Genomic DNA, 21,990 nt, shown 5'->3' on the forward strand with positions numbered 1-21,990 from the left:
TTTCATGGTTTCCCATTTTCACATCCCGCAAACGGTGGGGATATACCTTAATTAAGGCCACTGCTCCTTTCTACAAAATCACAGCCCTTTATTAATCAATTGCCCTTGAAAATCTGAGTTAGTGCAACTATATACCACTATTATTATTATTATTATTATGATTATTATTATTATTATTATTATTATTATTATTATTATTATTATTATTATTATTAATATCTTGGATATAATTGATGGTTTTTACAATATTAAGTCACATAAAAATGGAAATGACTCCTTTCAGTGTAACTCGTATATGAGATGATGATGATGCTTGTTGTTTTAAGGGGCCTAACATCGAAGGTCATCGGCCCCAACTCGTATATGAACATGAACAAGTCATTAATAGTATATTACGCAACGAGCCTATAATGGCATTTCTAAAGACGCGAGTAATTTTATGAAATGAGCGGAAGCGAATTTCATCATTTGCATACGAGCATAGTAGTTACCGTCACAGGCAATATGCATATGACTCTTTCGGTCGACCATAATTAAATGTCTAAACTCTGAGTTTTTACAAAGTATCTTACTTTGTTACTTTATTGATCATAGAACGGTGACCATTCAACTTATCCTCGACTGTTGCAACAGATGGCACTTGCAAGGAGCAGGGCTGCGGTTAGGAGACTAACTTCAATGCAAGACACATTAACAGAGGAAATTAACGTTTTCATTAGTCCATGAACTATTCATGGAATATTTCATATATCTTCCATAACATTTGCGGAAATAAATTGTTAGTAGCATTCAACGATTCTGCCGAAATTTCCGGCGGTGTTAGTAGTTCGAAATCAGTGTCACATTCGAAATTCGCGCTTGCCATTTTGGATTACTGCGATTACTGCTTTTAAGGCTTGGGGATTGTTCCACGGACGATATTAATCGGTATTCGATATTGTTAGCTGGATATCGATAGTTGTAAAATAACAGTAACTTAATTAATGGCAGTACTTAAATGAACTTTATCAAGAAACAGTGAAGTCACATGGAATTAACGTATTATAGCATGGTTGAACAAAATACTGTATAAGAGAATTTCTAGAGGACAGTGCTCAATTTGTGTCATTCCAAGAGACAGAATGTAATTTTTAAATTAACAACGGAGAAAATATAAAATCAAAATCGGTTAAATGGGAGCTCAAGAGAGAATGATAATGTCATTAACTCTTGTTCCTGGCTAGAATAAACATTCATTTTATTCCTTTCAGGACCACAGGGGATAAAAAGTGATAAAACTACCTGTTCCGTATACAGTAGTTTAGAGTATGGAAAAAAATATTTTCGTATAAAACATGCATAGCAATTTTCAAATTTTCACCTTCCCTGAAAATCTTGGGTCATATTTGACCCAAATGTCGGTAAGGGTAAAAAAGTCGATTTTTCAAATTGTTTTTTAGAATGCAATTTATATCGTATCATGTTGTATATTTATCTGCACTTTTTTTTGTTCAACACTTCAAGTATATTTTGTAAAGTATACAGAAACAGATTTGGAAGTTTGTGAAACAGAGGAAAAAAATCACAAAATATTTGTACACTTAGAGTTAGTTTCCACAGCATTCTCGAACTGTTGATAGCACGTACTCATATAGTGAGTGTAGGTTCTTGAACCTCAACCTGAAATTGAATTCCTTCTGATATGATTTTCTTTGGCACTCTCTATATTTCGTAGAAAACACCAAAGCAGTTGCGGGAATTTGTGAAGCACAAAAAAGTAACATGTACTATATCTGGAGTTAATTAACACATAATTTTTCTACTGTTGGTTGTACAGACAGCATCTTCTTCTGACAACTGACTTAACCATTAGATGTGTGGTGTGGATTCTTTTATTTCCTGCTCATGTTTGTGAAGATGGCACAACCTACTTGTGTAACAGCACATCAGTGCTCGTGCGATCTCTTGACAGTATTCCAGTGGGGTCATTGTTCGTTCATCCTCGTTCTCCATCGCCAAATGGTTGTAAATGATACATACATCATTCACTGCAATACCCAGTATATGAAAGAAGTTTCCCAAGTAACATTCAATTTTTGTGCTTATGTCAACTTCATAGAAGGTTTTTGTTTTCTGGTCCATGAGATCGACCATGTCCGTGTGAGAATTATTTCTTCACCATCAGAGGACAGTTGATAAGAATCTTCTCTGGGGTGCCTGCCTGCCTTATAGACAACTTCTCATTTTTCAAAGGCGAAATGAAATTTGAAAGTAGCAAGACAGCGATTGTCCATCCAATTCACGCAGGACACGTTGTTCGTACATCAAGTTAGTGTCACCGCGCTTCTTTTTCTTGTCCACTTTCAACGTTTTGGGCAAATTCTTTTCGTTCGGACGACATGTACCACAAGCAAAAACTTTCCGCGGGGCGACGTAAAGCCCCTAGAAAAAAAAAATTGCTAGTAACCAGTTCGGCTTGCAAGTTCGGGGAACTGAAGGTGTTATCCAAGTACACTAAGCAACCAAGTCCTTCCTGCGAGTGACACAAAGAGATGACGACACCTTCACCTAAACCTCAGTCAGAGTTTTGTTTCTTGCCCTGGTATAGATCGAATTCATACAACTATTTGATGAATCGCATCGACACCACAACATAACCGGTTTTTTTAAATATACTAATCTATGGAATTATGACCCCAGAACTTAATCATATATTTCTCAGTCAACGGGCTCTTTGACGGCTCTCTGGCAGGAATAGGAGGTTCAATTTCCACTTATTCTCCAACATCATCCGCGTTCTCTTCTAAAAAAAAACCAGGTCTTCAGCATCGAGGGGTAGCTTCAAAAGCTTCATTGAGGTGTGTTATCAGTAGACCTGGGATTTTAAGGCAAATGCCTATTTCGTTCCTTACGAAATAACATGATTTTTTAAATATGTTGACGTTTCATGATAAATCCCTTACATTAATAGTTTTACAGTGCCTTAAAATGCCTATCTGGACCATTACAGACTATTTTATTATTTTAGTGCCTAAAAATGCCTATTTTCTACATTTAAAATTAAATTCAACTACTGTAATTTTTACAATCACACAATGGACATCCCTGAAACGAGCAGAACAGCAGAGGGTGGGTTTTTCACAGAAATGTGCTCTTCCCAGGCAACAGCTGTCACCAAAGGAATGCTGAGTGAAGGGTGGAGGTTGAGGATTAGCTCAGAAGAACAACGAGCAGGTAGTAAAGGACGTACTGTGTCGAGTGACGGGGTGAAGGGGAGGATTATCTAGGAAGAACAAGGAGCAGGTAGTAAGAAGGGACATACCGTATCAAGTCGCCAGTGAAAGAACATCTGTTTAAGTGAATATAGTTCATCATGCCTAAAACGAAATCATCTAAGAGTGCACTTATACAACAATGGCTTGTGCAATTTCCAGGGATGACTTTTGATGGCAAGATCATTTTCTGCCACTACTGAAATAAACAGGTATGTGCATATATCTTAAATTTCATATTAATCTAAAACTAAGGTTTTGATATTGGCTCCTCTAATTAACTGTAGAGAACTAGTCCAGGCGACCTGGGTTCGATTTCCAGTACCGGCAGTAATTTAGAAATCTATGAGGTCTGGAACGGTGTTGACCCAGCATCGTGAGGACAATTGAGAAGCTACGGTGGGCAGGGGTCACGGAGGCAAGGCAATACGGCTGAGGGATGTATCGTGCTGACCACACGCCACCCAATATCTGCAGGCCATGAGCTGAGCAGCAACCGTTATTGACAGCCAAGGCCCTTCGGGGACTGTAGTGTTCTTGTTCTTAATTAACTTTAGAGTAATAAGGGCTCAATTTAAATAGTTCAAAATTACAAATTTCATTCAATAGCTCACCTTTTCTATTCCTCATCTCAGTCTCTAATTGACATCACTTTATTGTGTTTTAGATTTCACACGAGATAAAATGCCACCTTCAGCAGCGTGCAGATACTGCCAGTCACAAAGCGAAAGCAGCCATGAAGAATAACATTAGACAGACTCTGCTCACAAAAATCATATCTCCTACAACCCATAATGGTTTCTATGCTGATATGTGTAGAGCCCTAGTTGCAGCAAATATCCTCTGGAATGCTGTGCATAATCCGGTTTTCAGAGATTTTGTGCAGAAACACACCAAGCAGTACATCCCATCAGCATCTACATTAAAGAAAAACTACTTAGAAATTTGTTACAATGAGGTTATTTTCTCAATCAGGGAGGATATTGGGGAGTCTTGCATATTGTTGTGTGTGGACGAAACCACCGACTCTGCGGGCAGGTACATTGCCAACCTTATAGTAGGAAAACTGAAACCCAATCAGGCATCTACCGCTCACCTTCTTTGCTCTAAACAGCTTGAGAAAGTCAATAGTCAAAGCATTGCATACTTCATCAACAAGGGGTTGCAATTGTTGTATCCTGGGAGCGTTGATGATTCTAAAGTCCTTCTCCTTGTCTCCGATGCTGCTTCCTACATGATTGCCACTGCACCTCTCCTCAAAACTTTCTATCCTTCTTTAATTCATGTTACTTGCATGGCCCATGCCTTGCATAGACTCGCAGAAACGGTTAGGGCCGAGTTTCCTGCAGTAAATACTTTCATTTCAACAATGAAGAAAGTGTTCTGTAAGGCTCCATCAAGAATAGCCATCTTCCGAAACTCCCCTCTATTCCCCTTCCACCACAGCCAATCATCACCCGCTGGGGTTCCTGGATGGAAGCTGCCCTGTATTATGCAGAACATCTTCAGCAAATCATGAGTGTGATTTGCCTTTAACGGGACAACTCTGCATGTGTGTCGTCTGTCAAAGAGCTGTTAAATGATTGTTCCAGTGTTCAGAGAGACATTGCGTATATTCAGGCATTTTTTTTATTTCTTCCAGTCACCATTACAAAAATAGAGGAAAAAGGAAACAGTCTCAAACAGCAATTTACTGTAATTGAGGAAGCTGAGAATAACATACAAAGTGCTCGGGGCAAGGTAGGGGATAAAATAAGAGACAAGTGGTCTAGTGTACTGCAGAAGAACCCAGGTTATTCAGTGCTGAAAAGGGTAGGTCAGGGAATGGATGCGGAAAAGGTAGACTTACCAAGTGAAATTGAATTGAAAAATGTAGCTAAATTTTCCTAAGCCCCTCTAACATCTGTGAGTGTGGAGCGCTCTTCTTCTGCTTTCAAAATGAATTTAACAGACAAAAGACACAGCCTAACTGTGGAAAATTTGGAAAAGATTATTGTTATGTACTGTAAAGCAAACTACGAATGGAAATACTGTAGGAATGTTCCTCACAAATAATAAACACATACTCTATTCGCGTTTACACCGTTATTGGATGTCTACAGTGCTGTAATTGTGTACAGTGATTTTAGTACTGATAATGATATATCATATAATCCATAATTTTCTTGACACATGACTTTTTAATACTGTTTTTGACAAATATCATTTTTATTCTGTCTTAATTTTGCAGTTATTTCGGTTAAGAATAGGGATACCACGCTTGTTAAAGTAAAAGTGTATTTTGTAATATCTTAAAGTCTATTTCCTGCCTATCCACACATTTTTAAAACACATTTTAAGTGCCTATTTTCTCTTTCAAAAGCTTATTTACTTGTTTTAAAAGCCTATTTTAGGCGCCAAAAACTAATTTTTTTAGAACCTAAAATCGCACTTTCGGCGCACGATTAGATATAGGATCACTTTTTTCACTGTTGAAGTGAAGAGCGGCCCTAATTCCTTCAAACCGATTCCTTGCCATGTCCGATGACACATAAGGCACTTGGAGATCGACTTGAGTCCCTGATAGTAGGAAAAACATGATACCCCATTACAAAGTTCTTCTCTAAGAAAGAGTTCAATTCTTCTGCACTTACTACAAAAGACAGTCTCTTCTGCATCATACATAGCAAAACATCACAAAATATCAAATCTAAATCGGTTAAAAGGGAGCTTAAGAGAGAATGATAATGTCATTAACTCTTGTTCCTGGCTAGAATAAACATTCATATTATTCCGTTCAGGACCACAAGCTTTACAGGGGATAAAAAGTGATAAAACTACCTTTTCCGTACAGTTTAGAGCATGAAAGTAGTCCTTTAAGGCGAACTGTCGTTTCAAAAACAGAAAAAAGGTAAAACTACCCATATCAAAATGAATTTTTATTTCACTCAAGAGAAAACTGGACTATACGGCATTGACTTCTGAGAGAACTTTCTTCCAAATGAACCGATCTTCATCATTCTTCCGTTTCCCTTGGCGTACCTGAAGTATGGGAGGGGGGCACGGGTATCTCTGATATATCTAGGTAGATGAAAGGTTGCTGTCAGGAATAGGAGGTTCAATTTCCGCTTATTCTCCCACATCAAACGCGTCGTCTTCTACGAAAACCCAGGTCTTTAGCATCGAGGGGCAGATCATCTTAATCAGCACTTGAATTAGCGAAGATATACTGCTCAACCTAGTCGCTCATTATAATAAAATGTATTTTTCTTCTGAAAGACATCTGTAATAAATGAAAATAAGGTGCATAATTACGACAAATACTTTCACTAGAATTCAAACATTCTAGAGATTATAACTGACCTACCCATATGAGGGAAGAATGAAGTGGGAATTCTTCTGAAAGCTAAATAATGAATGAGTGTAACACTGATTGCCAGCTGTTGCGGGGTGCATTCTGATTTGGGCGCCAATTCGTATTCACTATTGACATTGTTTCACAGGCACTGTTACGTGCAACATCTTGACCAATGGATAATATTCATTGTATTTTGTTTCCACACAGAAAATTCGGTACATCTGGAGTTCCATTGTTTCCCTATAATTTTATCCATAACGACATTTGGGTCAGCCGTGACCCGTATAGTTCATCCGATTATATCGGATAATCGATTACGGCACTTTTTCGAAACAGATAGCAATGATGACGTCATGACGCAATTTAAAATCGCATTGCGATTAGTAGTCTCAAGTAATTCTGAACCAGAGAAATAAAGCACAAAATCATTAAATGTGTTAAAGTCAAAATTTCTTGTTTTAAAACACTTTTGTCTCAACCAAGGAAATATGGAATTATAAATTCTGCCCTATTCTCGAATAAGTCATACGTATAAATTGTAATGATGCCACTGTAATTAAGCCAACAAAACACACAATTTTCAACCAGTGGGCAAAAATACAACGTAGTTTTCCGTTTGGGCCACCAGTAACCCTAATGTCCTCAAGGGATTATTCTACGCATATAAAGTAAAATTATTACTTTGTGTTGTAGATTACAGGAGTCCAAAGGGACATAGCCAGATACAAAGTCATTCAAATGCTATCAAACGCTCAAACATTGATACATGCAATATGTTCCACCAGTGTCAATAAACATTACTAAGGAATATTACAATCGAAGAGAACAGTCAAATAACATCAATACACTCCCACACCTTGGTGTTTGACGTGGGCGGAGATCGAACTACCAACAAGTAGCCACCAGGCACGGTGACCCGGCCCGGACAACGCGGAAGCAATTCCCGCCCAATTACCAGCCGCTCGATAGAGCAGGCTGTGAGCCGACGGTCCTCCTCACACACACACACACACACACACACACACACACACACACACACACACACACACACACACACACACACACACACCTACCGGAAGGCACGCTTTAATATATCCATGTGAAGAGGTGTCAAGAAGGGCAAGCTAAATGTGTTTACCGAACTAGGGGAGAACATCATTTCGAGAAGGAGATTTTCTCCACCAACAAAAGTAGAAACGAATTTTAGCATGGCTTCCAACTTCCCGATTTTACCTATTAACGACTCACGAATCTACAGCGTGCAAGACTGGAGATTTTTACCACTGTTCAAATCGCAGCGCATATATTAGCCATCCTGAAGTGTGCTTCCCTCTTGTTGTCTTATTAATTTACACATCCTCCAGGAAATTATTATAATGGTACTTAACTTCTTGTATAAAGTGTCTTCTCAACCCTTTACAAACAGACTTATAGCCACCAGAACATAAAAGTCAATCCCATGGTGTCAGAGTAGTGCTACTGCCTTGTAATCGGAAGTCCCGGCTACGATTCCCGTTCAATTCAGGGTTTCTAATTCTGGACTAAGGACTGCAGCAGGGCGAAACAAACCTAGCAATTGGTTGATACGAGAGACTGCTGAACAGGTCAAGAAAAAAGCACAGCTGAGGATGTAACGCTGATCACGTGGCACTGCGGTCTCTGATGTCGCCTTACCAAGCCAAGGCCGAATGTGCACCTGCGTTAGGCTTTTTAAAATACACGAGGTAAAAATCACATTTTCCAGACTCCTGCGTGTACATACATACATAAATACATTATTGTAGACCGCTAGGCCTTTCAGTGTTCAGTCTGAAAATCTCTCTGAATTTACTAAACGTCGCTAAAATCCTTTATTTGCAACTAGTGCTGTGGCCTTATTTAGTTCGATACCTCTTATCTTTAAATCGTTAGAAACTGAGTCTAACCAACTTCGTTTTGGTCTCCCTCTACTTCTCTAACCCTACATAACAGAGTTCATTAATCCCCTAGGTAACCTATCCACATCCATTCGCCCCACCGACCGAAGCCGGTTTATGCGTACAGATTCATCCATCGAGTTCATTCCTAACTTTTCAACGTTTAAAAAGTGTTGGGGCATACTTTAAATAATGTTTAGTGTAAGAAAAAAAGTTGGGGTGAAAACAACCCTTAACTTAAAAATACAAAATTTCCTCAACGGTTTATCAAAATATATCTTCTAACCCGTGATGTACATCAACTTAACCCTTACTAAAATATTGAGGGTAATCAAATGAAATGTCGTATGGCTTTTAGTGCCGGGATATCCCAGGACGGGTTCGGCTCGCCAGGTGCAGGTCTTTCTATTTGACTCCCGTAGGCGACCTGCGCGTCGTGATGAGGATGAAATGATCATGAAGACAACACATACACCCAGACCCCGTGCCATTGGAATTAACCAATTAAGGTTAAAATCCGCGACCCGACCGGGAATCGAACCCGGGACCCTCTGAACCGAAGGCCAGTACGCTGACCGTTCAGCCAACGAGTCGGAGAAGGTAAAGAAATGAATAACGAACATAGAACAGCATTGAAATTGGATAAAACAATTGTTTGATAAGCAAAAGTGAATACGATGCAGACATTTATAATCTGTATTAAGTAGCACCTGCTCCTCATCCGATCCACTAAGGATCACCTACTTTTAGCCTGATGATTACTTGCTTCCGACTTGGGGGATCACCTGCTTAAACTATGAATGGAACTGCATTGAAGATGGATAAACAATTTGTAGGTAAGTAAATATTAACACTATACAGACAATAAAAATGTTTATTAAGTATCAAATACTCTTCACGAAATCTACTGAGGATTGCATGCTTCTGACAGAAGATCACCTGAATATACTCAGGATCGCTTGGGTGACCTAACACCTTGGCTAGGAACGGGACTTACACGTTGGCTAAGGGTGCGGGCTTAACCTCATCACTCGGCTAAGGGTGCGACAGGAGCTTTGACGAATTTACACCCCGGCAGAGTCCGGCTCCATGGCTAAATAGTTAGCCTGCTGGCCTTTGGCCACACCAACCCCGAATTCGATTCCCGGCAGAATCGGGAATTTTATCCTGGCACGGGGGCTGGGTGTATGTGTCATCTTCATCATCATTTCCTCCTCATCACGACGCGCAGGTCGCCGACAGACGTCAAATCAAAAGACTTGCATATGGTGAGCCGAACTTCTCCTCGGACACTCCCGGCACTAAAAGCCATACGCCGTTTCATTTCACCGCGGCTAAGAGTAGAGCTTTATACCGTGGCTGAGAGTAGGGACTGCTATGAGTACGGGCTTAACCCTGGCTAAGAGTGAAAATTTACACCTTAGGTAAGAGCAGGGGCTTAATCTCAGTAGCTATTTTTCCTTACACTAGGCTGAATTTCTCTAAAAATAGTCTGGGTAACCTTAGAAACTGGGCTAGAGTGTAGGCTTAACTTTACGCTGACCTATTAGGCACAAATCTGGGTGACTTCAGAACTGAGCTAGAGTTAGGCTTAACCTCACGCTGGCATGAGCCGGGTAACCTTAGAGCTGAGCTAGAGGGTAAACTTAACCCGCACGCTGACTTCTCTTGGCATAAGTCTGGGTAACATTAGGATTTTAGAGCTGAATGTCGCCTTAATCTAACTGGCTGCTTTTCCATCACGCACGTGTATGGGATTAATTTACCAGCTGTTCTTACTTTGTTTGTGTGGCAGTATAAAGACAGCACTGGGAATGGATTGAAATGTCTTAATTTATTATTTTAATTCCTTTTTGTTTGACAAGATTTTATTCTGTTTGGACTTTTGGACTTGGAAATATTGTTTCGATTTCATAAACCTGGATCTATCCCAGATCATTTTAAATTCTGTTTTAGAAACTCCTATTTGTGGGTTGTATCAATATCTTTATATGTGAATTTTTTTGTTGTCAAACTTTGTGAAACTGCATGTACCTACATGCGCGATTCTGGACGCGCGTTTCCTGTTGCGTAAACGAAGATTTTTCTCGAACATTTATTATCACTCTGTCAGCAGGAACGAAGAGACTTTAGAATGGAGAAAATATGGGTTAATGCAATTGGTGAATGTGAAAGTCGAAAGTTAATTCAGTTTTCTGATTGGTTCTCTTTGGTGGTTGCACCATTTCCTGTTTCTCGACATTACCCCATCCTTTTGTGGGAGCGAGGTAGGATCTGTGTATTCGATCATCTGAGCATCGTAGCGAGGGGTCGTGTTTCTCCATTGGTCCCCTTGTGGGTCTCTGGGTAAGCACAGTTTCTACATTTATTTCGGTTTTTAACTTCTTTCAAATGTAATAATTCTCTTCTTACGCAGGAGTTTAATCCCGAGTTTCACGTTCACCTCTAAATTTGTCGAAATAACTTAGCTTTTCTGCTAAGATCAAGTACCTTGTATTTCGGAGGCAATATATTTTTTCTTAACTTTGCAACTTATAACTATCCCTCTGGTTTGCCTCCCCGAATTTCTGAGTCGCCTTACATAAGTACGTAAAATTAATGCACATTACCTAAAGTGTTTTAGATAGTGATGCAAGTTTTCTGTACCTCTGTGTTTGGTTTTCTTCTACTTTTGTGTAGATGGAAACTCGCTCTTATTTTAATCGACATGTATCGTTGACTAGCTTCTATGGATTATAAATCCGTGATTAAATTTCTTTTAGCGCACTGCGAATGTTCCCAGGCGCGGTATAACACTTTCATTTTCCTTCGGAAAGGTATTTCTATTTTGAGTTTGTGATTGGTTTCCTTTTCTTAAAATAAATGTGTGTAATCAAAGGGTAATTACACTCTACATTTTCTTCCTTTGCAAAAGGCAACGTCCATTACCTCTCAGGGTTCCATGCCGCTTTCCACATCCATCCATTCTGTAGCTGACACGTTTCCTAACCTGTTTGTTTACGTTTTGTCCTGCGATGTTTTGTTGAACCTTAAGTTTTCTTTTACTGTGTTTAAAATTCCATTATCAATATTGTTACTATTATTATTATTTTATAGTGTAATCTAGCCAGGATTTTTAGGCTTAATTATTCTGAATCTCAAATGGATGCCAGCATTTTTGAGGGTCTTGCTCCTAACCATCAGTCATATCTTGCTCCTTCACCACGACCAGCCACTTTTGCTCAATTGGAATCCATTACCGTTTTGCCGAAGGTGTTAGATATGCCGACCAAATACGTGTTGCGTTACCTCACCCTCCTATGAGTACATCTTTTCCTCGGGTTACTAAAGCCGCTTCTACCTTTTCTTCAAAGCCACCTAATTCTCGTGGATATTTTAGTGGTTCTCCTGAACATTTCCAGAGGAGTTGTCCTAGGAATGGGGCCTTAGGCAATTCAAAACCCGATTTGGGTAGAGTTTCATCCAGCAGTAATTCATATCAACACTGTGGGTCGAATAAGCAATTCTTCAGGCAGTGTCCACGTAATTCTTCTGGATCTGGACGTCCTGGCAATAGTAATTCAAGATGACTAACCGCCAATTCTTGCGACGAATCTCAAATGGCTGCTTCAAATTTTGTTTATAGTAATTGTATGTTAAAGGATGATTCGCCTAATTCTGAAGCTGATGTAATGTCTCAGTCTGAACCTTATGTAAATTTTCCACAATCTTGTGGAATTTCTGTTATTCTCCTTTGTAAGTTACCTTACATACGATGAGAGGTAAATAATAAACATGTATGTGCATTGGTAGATTAGGACGTAGAATCAATTTGACGAGTGTGAATTGGTATAATTCCATGAAACTGTGTGTAAGTTACCTCCCCTGAAATCAGAATTAGCCACACTGCTAATTCTAACCCTTTGAATATAGCATGACCATTAAATGTCAAAATTAGAATCCGTGCGCTTACATGGAAAATGCCTGTACTAGTATCCAGAAATGGGTCTTGTCCATTCATTTTAGGTGCAAATGTTATTACTAAAACTGGTATGAATTTGGACCTGCAGTTCAATGAATTCCATTTTAAATTTTCCACAAAAATCTATAAGTTGTTAAATCGCTCCCCTATTATTCCTTATCATGTCAATGCTATTCCTGAAGATACTGGTGAACCCAAAGCTTTTGATTTTGATCATTTGCCTGATGATCTGGCCAACCAACTCAAGAATCTTTGCGATAACTTTCCAGATGTATTTACTGAGGGGTTAAGTGTAACTAATATTTTGGGGTACAAAATTGCAGTGACCGATGATATCCCTGTTCGTTCTCCTCGTATCGCCTGCCTCCACCCAAAATTAAAGACCTTAAGGCCATTATTGACCAAATGCTGGCTGACGGTGTAATACGACCCTCTAAATCTGCTCATTCTTCTCCCATATTTCTTGTCCATAAACGCAAGGTGGCTTTCGCCTACTCGTTGATTATCATATGTTGAACAGAAAAGTTGTTCTTTAGTATATTCCCCTTCCCGAACTTCACTCTTGGTTTTCTTGGTTTGCTAACGCCAAAATTTTTACAATTTTAGGTTTGAATCAGGCATATTATAATCAGGTACCTCTTGCTGAGGAATCCAAGCACATCACTGCTTTTTCCACTGATTGGAGCCTCTATGAATTTGAAAGACTTCCGTTCGGCATAAGTACTGAAGCAACTGTTCTGACTCGTCTACTAGATAATAATCAGTGAGACATTAAATTCAACTTTGTGCACAAGTACCTTGACGATTTGGTCATTTTCAGTAAAACGTTTCAAGAGCAACTTATCCATCTCAATAAAGTCCTTGAAAGACTGGGTAAAGCAGGCCTAACCCTTAAGGCTAGCAAGGTTACTTTCGCTCAACCCCAAATGTCATTCATGGGGCATACTGTGTCAGAGAAAGGTGTCTCCATTGATCAATCTTGTACATCTGCCATCCAAAATTTTCCTACCCCTAAAGACGTCAAAGCTGTAGTCAGATTCATTGGTATGGTCTATTTCTCTCGTAAAGTCATGGCCAAATTTGCTGAAAGAGCAGATCCGTTAAACGTCTTGAGAAGAAAGGATGCCAAATTCGTGCGGGGTGATGCCAGAATTGAAGCCTTCCTTGATTGGAAATCTGCAATATGTAACGCTCCTCTTCTGGCGATATCACATTTTCCTAAGCGTTCAATTCTTCAAACAGATGCACCTTCGACAGGTATATCTGGTGACCTTCTTCAGGAATTTGAAGATGGGCGTCGTCCCATTTCTTATGATTGACGTACTCTAAATCCTGCTGAGCGGAACTATTATATTCATGAATTAGAAGCCTTAGCTGTTGTTTTTCCTTTAGAACGGTTCAGAATGTATCTTGAATATTTTCCTTCGATTTTCAAACTGATAATCAGGCATTGAGATGGATATTGGCCAAATGAAGACGTAACGGTCGTCTTGCGCGTTGGGCAGTACGCATCTCAAAATTTCTGTTGAAGCTCGTCACATTCGTGGCACTGAAAATGTTGTGGCTGATAGACTCAGCAGAATGTTCTATCCAGGTAGTTCTGATATGCATCACAGTCTTCAGATCCCTCTCCTAACCAAGTTTCGGCCTTTGTGAAGGTAGTGTTAACTAACTCGCCTTTTCTTTTCAAAGAAATTCCCAAACATCAGGAGGATTATACTGAATTGAAGGCTATTAATGACAGGATAAAATCTGGTAAACGTGTAAAACCTTACGTTCCTAAGAATGGTGTTTCACGTTGTCCTGCTCGCGGTAGAAGAGGATCCAAAATTGTTGTTCCATCCAACCTGCTCCTGTTCCTGCTCCGTTCAAACATTTTCTCTAGAGAAACTCCGTAAATACTTCATTTGGAAATTCATGGACGGTGAAATAGGCACTCTTGTCAAATCTTGCAAAACTCGTAACACTAACAAACCTGCACCTAATGCCCGTCTAGGTCTATTGTCATCTGAGCAAGCTTCTCGTCGTATGGAGAGATTATTCACAGACTACTGTAACGTGCTCCTGCCATAATCTTCATATCTACGCCTCGATGTGATTATCTACTTTCTACGTTAATATTCTAACCTGCTTCTGCCATCTATTCCTCTGCGTGTTCATCTGCGTTCTTCGTCAACGTATTATATTGATGTTATTTAATTATTTTTATACTGAACATTGTGTGCTCATCTATCTCCCGTCTCTCCGTATCCTCCTGCAACTTATTGTATACTGACTGCTTGTCTTCTATCTACCCAGTACTACCTACGTCACCAGTTACGTCATATAAACTTCTGGAAGCAGCTAGTCTGCACTTCCTCTCGCATATATAACAGACAGCCAACCTCGATCTGTCAGCCTGGCATCGACTTACGTACACTGTGTGTGTATGTGTGTGTGTGTGTGTGTGTGTGTGTGTGTGTGTGTGTGTGTGTGTGTGTGTGTGTGTGTGTGTGGAGGGAGCATTGACCTCATGCGGCTTGCCCGTACGACGCGAGACTTTTTCCGTCCACCTGGAATTCTAAATCGTCTACATGGGATCTGGGCGAGCTGAAAGCTACTTATAATCCTTTGGAATTTTAATTTTGCCCTTCAGGCATGCTTTTCATAGATTCTAGATTCTGAGGCCTTAATCTGTGCCTTAATAGATTTTCCATTATTGGAAAAAAAAATTACCTTGGGCAGGTTACCCATAATTTCACGATTCGTGTTTAGAAAACTTTAAATGTGGACTGAGAGTGACCTTCGTGAAGATGACTGTTCGAATCATCTGATACTGACAGTGATGGGTGAAGGAACTTTTTAAGTTACGCAGTCGGATTCGAACTTCTACTCTCCTCTCCTATCCTCAGTTGCTACTTTCATCCTTACCTCCCCTTTTGATGTCTTTAGCTTTTATTTCTAAGCTTTTATAAAACACACTGGAGGTGATCCATTTTACACGTGGCCTATTATCATAGGGTTGTTGGAAAGTTATTCTTGAAAATGGTTCGTGCGTTCCGAAAAAATATATAAGGAATAATGTACGCACGGTTTTGAAATTGTTAACTTGGCTAGTTTATTGTTTCATTGTCTTCTCTATTACACTTCCACCTTCAAGGTGAATCTTGTAACTCCTGTTTTTGAAAAGGGGAAAATAGAAAAGGAAACGGGCTTCGTCTATGTTTATCTGTGATATATCAAATCTTTATATATATGTATATTGTGGAAAATTATTTATATCCCATCTAATGCAGCTGTTAATCATTATTATCAAATAGTACAACTTTTCCTTATTGTGTACCTACCACGGACCTATTCCTGGCCCTCCCAGTGTAGCTTCCTGTCACTCTGCTCGTTACCGTTGTATTTAGCTGTTGTATTTTTATGGTGTCGATTCATATTATGAGAATGGTATTGAAGCGAATACTGAGGTACGAGACTATATTTTATGTCTCGGTTCAGCTCTTTTCGGAGGCATGGTATCTGGAAAAAGGAAAAAAGCATACTTTCAAATTTTTGCTTCCATAAGGTGTCGGTATGCTTGTTGTTGACATCTGAGGGATAGGTGACGCATCGTTACTATTGCTTTTGAAACACCCAGTTTCCATCAATGGTGATGATAAATACATAAATATATAATAAGTACCAAATAAAACCCCACACTACATTGGTCCCTTCCCGAGGTCACGGATCGGCCAACGTTTCATACTCGTGTGTGTTTACGCCTTCTCGCGTTTTAAGTGGCTGTTCCCAACTCGTATGGCCAATACTACCATCTCTTGTTTGAAACAGATCTTTGCTTCTTTTGGACCTCGTCAATTCCTAGTTAGCGACAACGACTAAGCTTTTATCTCTGTTCAGTTCCGTAATTTCTGTTTTCACTTGTCAATTCCTTACGTAACCACCACCCCGTATTATCCGAGGCATAATTATGCCGAAAGAGTTAACCGAAATCTTAGATCTGCTCTTATTGCCTATCAATCACTCAAAGTGCGATTCATCGCTCAGTTTGTTGTCTTTTGCCTTTAGTACTGCTGTCCATGAAAGTCACAAGCAAACGCCCGCTTCATTACTCATAATTTTTCCACTTTCCAATCTATGGTCCATTAACGATCTCCTCCCTGATGTCCCCAACCCAGAAACGATCCGTGCTACTTGGCATCGTGCACGTAAAACTTTGAAGGTTCAACGAAACTACAATCACGGGCGAAGGCCGCACAATCTGGTTGTGGGTGACCAGATTTTTGTTAAAACTCATCTTGTTAGTAGTGCTGCGGAACATGTTATTAGTAAGTTAGCCCCTAGATTTCTAGGTCCCTGAACAATTTTGAAATTTCTTACTCTGGTATCTTTATTGGTGAATGATCATGAAAGGAAGAGGATCAGTAGATTGCATTTATCGCAGATAAAGGTACTATAGTTATTGGTATTGGTGATGTGCATTCCTTTATCTATGAGCATTTATGTCTTACTTGTAAGAAATGTCTGTATTAATTTAATGGCTAACCAGCCCACACACGTGTTATCCCAGGGTATATAAAAATTGGTAAATGATTAGTATCAGTAAGTTAAGGAATAGGAATTGTAATTGCAATTGATGATTATATTTAGGTATCGTCTTTAAGTATTTTTATGTAATGTGATCTTGTGCGGTAATGATTAGGTCATGTAAGATTTTGTTCTTATGGTCACGACTTAGGAAACTGTAACTGTAACTTTGAGGTTGTACGGTAATCTCCTGTAGATTTTCATGTTTTATCTTCGGTCCTCTTTCCAAATTAATAATATAGTGCTTTCCCCGAGTTTACTGGTATCCCTAGTGTGGAAGGGAGTCCCTCAATGGAGCACATACTGAGCTAGCGGTTGGGTGATACTCGCTTTTATATATCTTCATTTTTGTAACAATAAAATGCTATTTTTTTGCTATTGGCTTTACGTCGCACCGACACAGATATGTCTTATGGCGACGATGGGACAGGAAAGGGCTAGGACTGGGAAGGAAGCGGCCGTGGCCTTAATTAAGGTACAGCCCCAGCATTTGCCTGGTGTAAAAATGGGAAACTACGGAAAACCATCTTCAGGGCTGCCGACAGTGGGGCTTGAACCCACAATCTCCCGAATACTGGATACTGGCCGCACTTAAGCGACTGCAGCTATCGAGCTCGGTAACAATAAAATGAAAACACCCTTGGATATCAGCGTTTGTCTCCGTCAAGACCCTTCAAAATTGTTGGACCCTGGCCTTGTCTGCTCTATCCCCCTTTTCTGCTGCGTATCTGTTTGTGTTGCAGTTGCTACAAATGTTATGTCCATCTGGTGAACATACTACTGTGCCCGTATGGATGCTGCACTACACTATTTGGTCGCAACGGTCCAATACTGGGATCGGAGTTGACGGAATGTTCCTGTCTTTCTGTGGTTGCACTGAATGTGTACGGGGAGTCTGTTGGCATACGGCCGGTTTCGACAGGCACCTAAATCAGCGATACCCGAAAGAAAAGGACGTGGATGCATATTGACGTTCCTACAGTGAACGGCATCAAAATTGTGTGTCGTGTGGCTAACACTCCAATTTAATGTGAAATTTTTGTGTCAGTTTTAGAGCATAGCTCGAATTTGTGAGGTGGAGGATGTGGCAGTATAAGGACATCATTGGGAATGGATTCAAATTTCTTTATTTATTGTTTTAATTTTTTTTTGTTTTACAAGATTTTATTCTGTTTGGGCTCTTGGACTTGGAAGAATTGTTTCAATTTCATAAACCTGGATCTATTCAGATCATTTTAATTTCTGTTTTAGAAACACCTATTTATGGGTTGTATCAAAAGTATCTTTAACTGTGAATTTTAATATTTTTTTGTTGTCAAAATTTTGTGAAACTGCATGTACATACACGCGCGGCTCTGGAAGCGGGTTTCCTGTTGCGTAACCGAAAACCTTTTCTCGAACATTTATTATCCCTGTGTCAGCAAGAACGAAGAGACTTTTTCATTGGAGAAAATAAGAGTTAATGTAATTGGTGAATGTGAAAGTCGAATGTGAATTCTTTTTTCTGATTGGTTCTCATTGATGGTTACAACATTTCCTCTTTCTCGATCTTACCCCGCTCCTTCAGTGAGAGCGATGTAGGATTTGTGACTTTATATGACCATCGTAGCAAGTGGTCGTGCTCCTCCTTTGGTACCCTCGTGGGAAAATTCGGACTCTGGGTAAGCACTGTTTCTACATTTATTTCAGTTGTTAACTTCATTCAAATGTAATAACTCTTTTCTTACGCAGGAGTTTATCCCCAAGTTTTACCTTCACCTCTAAATGTTTCGAAATAACTTAGCTTTTCAGCTAAGATCACGTACCCTTTGTTTCGGAGGCAATACATTTTTTCTTAACTTTGTAACTTATAATGTAATTATCCCTCTGGTTTGCCTCCCCGTATTTCTGTGTCGCCTTACATAAGTACGTAAAATCTATGCATATTACCTAAAGTGTTTTAGATAGTGATGCAAGTTTTCTGTATCTCTGCGTTTGGTTTTCAAATACTTTCGTGTAGATGGAAACTCGCTCTCATTTTTATCGACATGTATCGTTGAATAGCTTCCCATGGGTTACAAATCCATGATTAAATTTCTTTTCATATTTCATATCCCCAGATGCGGTATAACACTTTCATTTTCCTTTGTAAAGGTATTCCTATTTTGAGTTCTTGATTGGTTTCCTTATATGTGTGTAATCCAAGGGCAACTACCCTCTGCGTTTTCTTCTTTCGCAAAAGGCTACGTTCCATTACCTCTCAGGGTTCCAACCCGCTTTCAACATCCATTCTGTAGTTGTCATGTTTCCTAACCTGTTTGTTTACGTTTTGTGCTGCGATGTTTTGTTGAACCTTAAGTTTTCTTTTACTGTGCTTAAAATTTCATTTACCGAGCTCGATAGCTGCAGTCGCTTAAGTGCGGCCAGTATCCAGTATTCGGGAGATAGTAGGTTCGAACCCCACTGTCGGCAGCCCTGAAAATGGTTTTCCGTGGTTTCCCATTTTCACACCAGGCAAATGCTGGGGCTGTACCTTAATTAAGGCCACGGCCGCTTCCTTCCCACTCCTAGCCCTTTTCTGTCCCATCGTCGCCCTAAGACATATCTGTGTCGGTGCGACGTAAAACAACTAGCAAAAAAAAAATTCATTTTTATTTTTATTGTGTAATCATGCCAGCCCGGTTACAGTTTGAGGCGCTGACCCCAGGCTCAATCTCAGCTCAGTTCGAATACGAGAAGCCAGTGTTTTTGGCACATAAAGAACTAAATACTCGAATAACATACTTAGAGAAGCAGAGTATAATTTGCTAAGCTAGTTTAGGCGGAGATGACAGTCAAAACTTCAAGATGGAGAGGCAGATTAGAGATGACGTGGACATGTTCACTACCTCTCCAGACTATCTCGTGGAAGTTTCGAACGTTATACATGATATAACTATTTGAGTTAAGGATGTGAACAAAGCGTAGGACTAGACGTGTCTTACAGTGATGATTAAGGAAAAAGGCTAAATTAGTAGATCTTTTTTAAAACCTAATGAAATGTGTATTTCCTTAATTACCACTAATCGAAGGTTTAGCATGGTGGTGATGCGTTTACGAAGTAATTTTTTGTTTCAAAAATGACCGGATCTACTGAGGATTACATGCTTTTAACCCGAGGATATCTTGCTGCTAACCTGAGGATTACCTACAGTACTTTTGACCTTTAGAGTAGCAGAGTAGAATTTGCTACGCAACTTTAGGTGGAGATTACACTCAAAATTTTGGTGAGGCAGATCACGTGGACATGTTCGCTTGCTCTCTAGACTATCTCGTGCAAGTTTTGAACGATGTAACTAATCACTGCTACTTGAGCCAAGGAAGTGAACAAAGCGTAGAACTAGAAGTGTCTTACAGTGATGACTAGGAAAAGGTGTGCGATAAGTTCAAATTTTTCAAAATTTAATGAAAATGGTTATTTGTCTACAATCGTTAAGGTTATACTCGTTGACATCATCGATCTGCTGAGAATTGCTGGCCCCGATTTTTTAAGATAACGTGCTTTTGTCTCGATATATTGAGGATCACTGTATCGTTACTAGCTCCTTACATGCTGAGGATCAGCTAGAGATGGAAATGACGCGCAAACTTCACTGAGACAGATCAGAGATCATGTTTAGACTCGTGAAGCTGAAGAGGAGGCTAAGGCTGGGGCTAAGGAGGAGGCTAAGATTGAGAAGGAGGAGGAACAAGAGACTAAGGCTAAGGAGGAGGCTAAGGCTAAAGATGAAGAACAAGAGGAACAGATCACGTAGGCATGTTCAGAATAACAAAGCTGAGGAGAAGAAAGCTACGGCTGAGGAGGAGGATAAGCCTCAAACTAAGGCTAAGGCTGAGGAAGAGGAGGAGGCTCGAGCTAAGCCTAACTAGGAGGGGGAAGATAAAGCTAAAGCTGAGGAGGAGGCTCAAGCTAAGGCTGAGGAGAGGGGCTCAAGCTAAGGCTAAGGCTGAGGCTGAGGAGGAGGCTCAAGCTAAGGCTAAGACTGAAGAGGAAAACGGGGTTCAAGCAAAGGCTAAGACTGAGGAGGAGAAGGGGCCTCAAACTAACGCTAAGGCTGAGGAGGAGGCTCAAGTTGAGGCTAAGGCCTAGGAGGAGGCTAAGGCTGAGGAGGAGGCTCAAGCTTAGTCTAAGGCTGAGGGGGAGAATGTGTCTGAGGCTTAGGCTGAGTAGATTCTCACTAGATCCTCATCTGGTCCTCAGTTGATCCTCACTTGCTCCCTCTAAGGCGGAGTAGGAGGATGGTAAGACTGAAAAGAAGGAAGGTAAGACTGAGGAGAAGGAAGAAACTAATACGGGCGAGGAGGAGAACCAAGCTAAGACTGAGGAGGAGGATTCTCGCCTCAATTTGCACCTCAGCCTTGCAACTCATCCTGCACCTCAATTTGCTCGTCAACGCCCTTGCTCATAGCCCCTGCTTATTAGCCCTGCTCATTAGCGACAGCTCATTAACCCCTGCTCATAGCCACTGCTTTTCTTAATAGAATTAACTAAAGCATACAAACATCAACCTTGAGTTTGTCCTATAAGAGCATGCATAGGATAACTAAGTCTATGAAATGTAGTTGATATGCTTTCTAGCAGCTAACTAGCTGAATAGCTGACATAGGATGGCTAATAAATTTAACATGCTAACTAAGCAACACCCGAAGCACTCTAAAACATAAACTATTTTGACAAAGGGTTTGCTATTAAACAGATCCCAACATCAGGCTTGAGACGTTGACTCCACCTTAAGTTCTCTCAACGCTCTATAGCTAAGCTAAGCATAATATAACTCAATAGCGAAGTTAATGTCTAACACAATGCCAAGTACCGAAGTGAGAATCGTTTCGATTGGAATGGAAGATTGTTCTTTTTTTTGCTAGGGGCTTTACGTCGCACCGACACAGATAGGTCTTATGGCGACGATGGGATAGGAAAGGCCTAGGAGTTGGAAG

Source organism: Anabrus simplex, chromosome 2 (assembly GCF_040414725.1).
Source record: "Anabrus simplex isolate iqAnaSimp1 chromosome 2, ASM4041472v1, whole genome shotgun sequence".
In the NCBI taxonomy this organism is placed as follows: Eukaryota; Metazoa; Arthropoda; class Insecta; order Orthoptera; family Tettigoniidae; genus Anabrus; species Anabrus simplex.